Source organism: Cricetulus griseus, chromosome 5, assembly GCF_003668045.3.
Source record: "Cricetulus griseus strain 17A/GY chromosome 5, alternate assembly CriGri-PICRH-1.0, whole genome shotgun sequence".
Taxonomy (NCBI): Eukaryota; Metazoa; Chordata; class Mammalia; order Rodentia; family Cricetidae; genus Cricetulus; species Cricetulus griseus.
In genome coordinates this window covers 126,694,346-126,702,786 of record NC_048598.1, presented here as the reverse complement: position 1 = coordinate 126,702,786, position 8,441 = coordinate 126,694,346, and positions in this window count along the sequence as shown.

Below are 8,441 nucleotides of genomic sequence, written 5' to 3'. Positions count from 1 at the left end.
GAATGAATGGTCCTCTCCAGAGACCCAGTTTACTACTGCCAGATGTGTTAGCACCTGAGAGGAAAATCAATCCTTTCTGAAATTCAGAAAACTGCCTGATTTTAAGAACTATTGCTGGGCGTTGGTGGCGCACGCCTTTAATCCCTGCACTCGGGAGGCAGAGGCAGGCAGATCCCTGTGAGTTCGAGGCCAGCCTGGTCTCCAGAGCGGGTGCCAGGATAGGCTTCAAAGCTACATAGAGAAACCCTGTCTCAAGAAACAAAACAAAACAAAACAAAACAAAACAAAAAGAACTAGTATTAGTGGAGAACAAGTCTAGTCTAGTGGGAGAGAGAGGGAAATGGTAAGATTATTTATTGTCTTCAAATGAACTATATTTCAAGTAAAGTGTCTAAATGTGTATTTAAGAGGGGGAAACCCTAAACCAGATCGCAAACCGGATCACTACTTTGATCTTAAGGAACAGATCCCAGAGTGGCCATTAAGACCCACGGGTGTGGGGCTGGAGCCAGGGCTCAGTGGTTCCTCTTCCAGAGATTCAGTTCTCAATTCATCACCCACATGGCTGCTCATAGGCTTCTTAACTCAGGTTCCGGGGGTCCGATGCCCTCTTCCAGTCTCTACAGATACCAGGCATGCAAAACACCTACCCACATAAAATAAAATTAAAAAATAAATAAACGTAGGGGACTGGAGAGATGGCTCAGAGGTTAAGAGCACCAACTGCTCTTCCAGAGTTCCTGAGTTCAATTCCCAGCAACCACATGGTGGCTCACATCCATTATGAGATCTGGTGCCCCTTTCTGGTGTGCAGATATACATGGAAGCAGAATGTTGTATACATAATAAATAAATAAAATCTTTAATAAATAAATAAATAAACGTGATAATTTAAAAAAAAAAAAAAACGATTCCCAGGTGCATTTCTCTTCACTGAGTTTTCATTGGGCTTCAAAGGCCTTCTGGGGGGCTCTGGGGTAAGACACATGAGTTCTCCCAGGTACCCTACTCAGCAGCTTTAAAACCTTGATTTTCACTTTCCTCATCTCAAAATAAGGGTATTCAAGGTAACCATCTCATAGGATTGTTAAAAATAAGGTGGCCTGTAGAAAGGACCTTGTTTTCATGGTCTTTGACTTAATAAATCCTGAGGTAGAGAAAACACCAGTAGTGTTTTCTTTCTGCTTCCCTGAGCTATAAAAATAGTCCTCAAATGATCGCTAGGGATATCTTTGCTTATCGGAGGCCCAATTTGCTGTTAGTTTTTTCCCCACTCACTAGTGCAAAGAGCACAGAGCATAACTTGCCGGCAGCCCACCCTTTTAGGCACTGTGATTAAGGGTTTTTGCTGCCTGCTCCAGCAAAGGACTGGAATGTGGTTCCCAGGAACCACACTGGGTGGCTTACACTGCCTATAACTCCAGCTCCAGAGGATCTGAAGCTCTCATCTGTTCTCTATAGGCACGTGTGTGTGTGCTCACACACATGCATGCACACTGGAGCACAAACACGGAGGAGACACACACATACACATGGATTAACACATCTTTAAAAATGAAGGGAGCCAGCTGTAGTGGTGCACTTGTGTAAACAACTGCTGAAAAGTATGAGGCAGGAGGATTTCAAAGTTGAGGTTGCTTTATATTTACTGGGCATGGTAGCACATGTTTATAACCTCAGCACTGGGGAGGTAGAGTCTGGAAGATCACTGTGACTTCAAGGCTAACCTACTCTACCTGTCAAGTTCTAGCCAGAATAACTAATAGAGAAATCCCGACTGAATAAATAAATAAATAAATAAATAAATAAATAAGCAATAATTTTAAAAGGGCCAGTGAGATGGTTCAGTGGGGGAAGGGGAGAAGAAGGAATGGTATTTGCCATCAAGCTTGATAGCCTGAGTTCAATCCCTGGATACCACAGGTGGAAGGGGAGAAGTGATTCTAATAAGTTGTTCTTTTATCTACACACACACACACACACACACACACACACACACACACACGGGGGGGGGGGGAGAAAGGGGAAGAAGAAGGAAAAGGAGGAGAAGGAAAAGAAGAGGAGGAGGAGGAGGAGGAAGAGGAGGAGGTGAAAGTTCTGGGACATGGTGGTATAACCCTAGCTACTGGAAAGGATAAGACAGGCATGTTTTGAGTTCAAGGTCAGCTTGGGATGCACTGTGAGACCCTTTCTCAAAAAGGACAAAGCTAGAGAGATGAGTGAGCTGGCCTAGACCAGACAGCAATAAGTGTGCAGAGGGTCCCACAGGTGTGAGTTTGCATAGGTACATTTGTAAAGTTAAGATCATGATTCCTCAGGGCCCCACAGCAGTCCAGGCAACCCCAGATTCCCAACCCTGAACCAGAGCTGTGAGTATCATGGGATGGAGGTGATGAGACGTTGAGACAATCTAGCAAAATAACTACTAAGACCATTGGAGGCAACAAAGTTGACTTTAACCATCTGCCCAGGAACACTGTGGGATATTTTGACATCTTCCCCACTGGTATTCAGCTTGGACCGAAGAAGTTCCAGTGTAGCTGAAAGACATCAAAAGAATGATTGCTGAAATGATCGCTGATCCCACAAGCCTTCTAGAATCAGTCACTCAATTATACTGACTCATTTACCAGGAAGACAAGACTCTGAGCTCACCCCCACCCCACACCAGCTACACTGAGCATGCTCCCAAGGGCACCACTGTGGGATCTGCCATAGCAACAGCTGAATAGCTCGAGCAATGCTCGGTGGGTAGCTCACCCACCACTGAGACAACACAGCTGGTCCACAGGCTCTTCATTAGCTTTATTTGCAAAGTCTCTTTCAGATTCATCCTCATGTGTCCAAGCTTTGTGACAGTGAGTGAAGTGCCCAGCTTTCAGGAGGATTCTAGTTCAGAAATAGAAAAAAAATATGACAGACACCCCCACTGCACCCCAACCGTGCACACACACAGCCACCATGCCAGTACCACCCTGCCAGTACCACCCTCCCTCCGCTTTCTGCTTCTTTCTGTTTTCTTTAGGTGTGGAGGAGAAACGGGGGTAGGGTGGGGTGGGGAGAGGGTGGAGAGGACAGGGTGTCACGTTGTAGCTCAGACTGGACTAGAACTTGTGTAGTAACCTAGGCTGGCTCATAGCAATCTTCTTGCCTCAAACCTCCTGTGTTGGAATTTCAGGTCTGATCCTACAATGGGAAAAAAGTGACTTTGAAATAGATGAAGACAACTTCTTTTTTTTTTTTTTTTTTTTGGTTTTTCGAGACAGGGTTCCACTGTGGCTTTTGGAGGCTGTCCTGGAACTAGCTCTTGTAGACCAGGCTGGTCTCGAACTCACAGAGATCTGCCTGCCTCTGCCTCCCAAGTGCTGGGATTAAAGGCGTGCACCACCAACGCCCGGCGAAGACAACTTCTTACAGATGCAGATATCTTAGGGCTGGGAAGCAAAGGAAATAATTGTGGTGGTGATTTGTGCTGAATAAATAAATAAATAAATAAATAAATAAATAAATAAATAAAAATAATAAATGGTGTTTCCAGTTGTCCTCAGTTTCCTGGTCACTACTCTTAGGGCTGCTGTAGCAATGTGCCACAGACTGAGTGGCTTAAAGAATGGATATTTATTTTCCCACAATTCTGGAGGTGAGGGTAAGGTTGTTTCTTCTGAGGCTTCTGCCTTTGCCTTGTAGATGGTATCTTTGTGTGCAGATAGCCTTTCTTCTGTATGAACCTGGGGGCTGGTGAGAGGGTTTAGTGGGTGGAGACATTTGCCACGAAAGTCTGATAACCCAAGTTAATTCCCAGAAGCCACATAAAAGTGGCAGGATAGACCCAACTCTGCATAGGTTTTCTCTGACTACCACATGTGTGAATAGGCACCTGTACACACATACACACATATACATTTAAAAAATATATTAATAAAAATGTACCAGCCATGTTGAATTATATTAATTATCACACACACACACACACACACACACACACACACACACACACACACACACACACTGCTCTGAAATGAGGTCTATATAGGCTTGGCTGGCCTAGAGCTCACTATGTAGATTAGGCTGGCCTCAAACTCACAGAGATCTGCCTTCCTCTGCCTCCTAGAGCTGGGACTAAAGATGTGTGCACCACCATGACCCAGCATTAGCTACACTTTTAAAAGTCTGTATCTTCAGAAATTATAAACAAAGAAACCACAAACACGGTTAAAACAAAGCACCGACAGAGTTTCTTCTTCATCTTGTTTTGCAGTGTTGGGGATCAAAGCCAAGTACTAGGAAATCACTGAGCTAGACTCCAGCCCCAGAGGGCTCTATTTAGGTGCAGATTATATTTGCAAGTCTGGAAACCCAGGTTTAGCTAGGCAGAACCAGTGCCTCCCAGAGGGAAGGTAAACCCGAGCTTTTTTTACCAAGTCCCACAGTTGGACCCCAAGATAAACTAGAGTTGGCATAAAATTCGTAAGTACATTAGAATGCCCAGGTCAAGTGGCATTCAAACTGGTCCAGCTGGGGTTCTCAAACCTTTCAAGGTATTGTTAGATTCCAGAAAAATCATTCCTTCTAGCAGATTTGTTTCCTCAAGTAATAAAGAATACTTCCCCCTGTAAGGACATCTCTAAAGATTTGTTGTTGCTGTTGTTTTGTTCTTTAAACCATCCTGTAGTCATTTTACTTTAATTTCTATTAAAGAAGGCCTCTTCGTTAATTTTGAATAGGGTTTGGACTAGGAGTCCTAGGTTTAGATGGCCACACAGGCTTGGGGAGAATCTACCTACCATTCAGCCCATAATAGGCACCAAACCAGAGAAGCCTCATCACACATAATTTCCTGTGTGGCCAGAGTTTTAGGAATCCCTTCATTCTCTCACAGCAGGAAAAGAGAGCTGTGGAGCGCTTCTCACAGCTTCCTAGCAGGTGGCCTCCACGTGGAGGATTTTGTAATGGGAATGTCTCAGAAATGACATCTTTCCCTTTATGAAGCATGACTTGCAACCATGAGTCATGCTTCATAAAGGGAACCATGAGATATACATCTTAAATACTTACTGTCAGAATTCAGTTCCAGACTGAATTTTCCCTTCCCAGAATCCTCCCCTTAGGGCAGTCCCTTGGAGCCAAGCAGAAGTAGGAGGCTGGGCTAGTCCAGCACCTTACTGAGTTTGGAAGGTGCAAATTTTCCTGTTTGTTTTTTCTTCCTTTCTTTGCATGCTGGCCAGAACTAACTGTGCTTTTTTTCTTTTCTTATCTTCTTTTCTTTTTCTTTCTATTCTTTTTTTTTTTTTTTTTTTTTTTTTTTTTTTTTTTTTTTTGATGCTTTGGGATTCCTTGCTCTTTTTCTAAAGCCTCACTCCCCTGGCCATATGGCAGACCTCCATGTTGGCAGAACTCAACTGGCATGGTCTTTTTCTTTTCCTTCTCCATCCCCCCCCCCCCCCACTGGACAGCTGTTAAAATTTACAGCTTGCCTGTCCTGGGTTTGTTTCTTTTAAATTCTAATAAAATTGTCCTTGATCGTGCCCAGTGATGGTTGCTCATGCCTTTAATCCCAGCACTCCAGAGGCAGGTGGATCTCTGACTTCAAGGCCAGCCTGGTTTATAGAGGGACAGCCAGGACTACAGAGAGAAACCCTGTCTCAAAAGAAAAAAAAAAGTCCTTGAGTTTTAAAAAATAATAATAAATTAGTTCAAAATAATAAATTTTGAACCAGGTGTGGTGGTGCCTGCCTTTAATCCCAGCACACTCTGGAGTCAGAGGCAGATGGCTGAGTTTCAAAGCCAGCCTAGTCTACATGTCAAGTTTTTGGCCAGCAAGAGCTACATTATAAAACCCTGTCTGGAAAAAAAGTTATGTTTGAAGGAACAAGATGCAATGTGCAGCTAAGAATCTTTTCCAGGAGCCCGGCATAGTGGTGTGTATTTCTAAGAGGGGCTGAGGCAAGAGGCTTGAGAGTTCAAGACCATCCTGGGCTATATAACCACATAAATTCCAAGGTTCCTACCTTAAAGGTCTATTTTCCTCTCACAAAAACTCAATGAACAGCAATTTGGGGTAGGACTCTGCTCCACAAGGTCATTTAAGTTCGGAGTTGGCAGAAAACCTGCACCTGAAAGGACTCCCAGCCCGTACTCAATTTAAAAGCAAGACGTTGCTCTTTATTAAGATCCACCTTGCATCGAAAAATCAAGGAGAGATGGCTCAGAGGCTAAGAGCACTGACTGCTCTTCCAGAGGTCCTGAGTTCAATTCCCAGCAACCACATGGTGGCTCACAATCATCTGTTATGAGATCTGGTGCCCTCTTCTGGTGTGCAGATTATACATGGAAGCAGAATGTTGTATACATAATAAATAAATAAAATCTTAAAAACAGAAAGGAAAAAAAAAAGAAAATCAAGGAGAGCCTTCCCCTAACTCATCCATATTTCAGACTATGTTTTTCACTGTGGATTTGTATATCCACCTAAGATTAGTACAGAGGAAGGGCTCTGTCACCAGGGGAGGGGAACAAGGCACCACTGTGGTCAACATACTCCAGAGAGACTGCATGAAGAAGATAAAACACTCTAAAAAAAGTGGGGGTGAAGCTGGAGAAATGGCTCAGAGGTTAAGAGCACTGGCTGTTCTTCCAGAGTCCCCAGTTCAGTTCCCAGCAACCCATGGTAGCTCACAACAATTTGTAATGAGATTTGGTGCTCTCTTCTGGTCTGCAGGCAGAACACTATATACAAATAAAAAAATCTTAAAAAAAAAAAGGGATCAGAATATTTGTCCAGAAAGTAATTTGTAATCTACAAAGGGATCTCTTTTGTCCAGTGGAGTAGAACACTAAGGCACTTATTTCTTAATTGAGAGTTTTAATTTCTAGAACATGAGGCTTGAAGTTCATTTGAGTGGAGGGCTGCTCTAGAGGCACCAGCATTCAGCTGGAAGACAGCTGAGTAGAATCTTAAGGGCCAGGCCTGGATGTAATGGACAGGGCTTCTGTGTTCTGTTGACCTAAGTGCAATGGACTGTAGGGCAGTCACTTCCCAGGAGCCCCTTTTTGTCTAGAAGGAGAGTAGGACTCTGATGAACAGTAAGCATTTCTGTTAACACTAGTTGTACGTACTTTAAAACTGCACCCAACCACCCATATCAGCCAGTCTCATTCAGTAATTGGGCTGGTGGTGTCTGGGACAATCTGTGTTATTGTTGCTGTTAAAAGTTTTTACTAGTATGCATTAATTTTACATACATAGTAGTGGATTTCCTTATGTTTGCATACATGTATATAATATCCCCCATTACCCTCTCTTGCCTCAAACCTATCAGCCCCTTCTCAACTATTGCCTTTGCTATCCTCATGCCTTCTGTTATGTGTGGGATCTAATGAGTTTCCTTAGAGTTGTTTACGGTAGGTGGATGGGAGGGTTTGGTTTTTTGTTTGTTTGTTTGTTATCTTTTTTTTTTTTTTTTTTACAGGAACAGGTGTGCATTTCTGGGAGTTACTCCACTAAAGAAAATCTCTCTCCATCCCCACCAACACAAAACAGTCTACTGCTGTGATGAAATACCATGACCAAAGAGCAAGATGGAGAGGAAAGGGTTTATTAGGCTTACACTTCAGCATTGCTGTTTATCACTGAAGGAAGTCAAGACAGGAACTCAAACAGGGCAGGATCCAGGAAGCAGGAACTGATGCAGAGGCTATGAAGGACAGCTGCTTACTGTGATGTGATGTAGGTTAAGATATCTTTATTCAAATAATACCAGCCAAGCGCAAGCCAGCGTTGCCCAGAGGCAGCAAGGGAGGCCAGAGAGAGAGCTCCCACATGTCTCCTGCACCTTAAGAACCCCCCCCCCCCACGAGGGGCTGGAGAGATGGCTCAGAGGTTAAGAGCACTGGCTGCTCTTCCAGAGGTCCTGAGTTCAATTTCCAGCAACCACATGGTGGCTCACAACCATCCGTTATGAGATCTGGTGCCCTCTTCTGGTGTGCAGATATCCATCCATGGAAGCAGAATGTTGTATACATAATAAATAAATAAATAAATAAAATCTTTAAAAAAAAAAAAAGAACCCCCAGGAGTCATCCTGAACATCTCCTGACCACGCCCTGACAGGCGTGGTTAAGCACACCTGTAGCCAGCCTTAGGAGGCTGTCTCCCTACAGCTTACTGACTTGCTTTTTATGGCTTGCTCAGTCCACCTTCTTATAGAATCCAGGACCAGGAGCCCAGGGACTGCACTACCCACCATAGGCTGGGCCCTCCCCCATTGATCACTAATTGAAAAAATGCCTTACAGCTAGATCTCAAAGAGGCATTTCCTCAGCTGAGGCTCCTTCCCCTGATGACTCTAGCTTGTGTCAATTTGACCACCCAGTACATGTGTAAGTCCTCAGCGAGGAGCCCCTGTTCCTTCTGTGACATGGGGTTGGCAGGCTCCATTTTG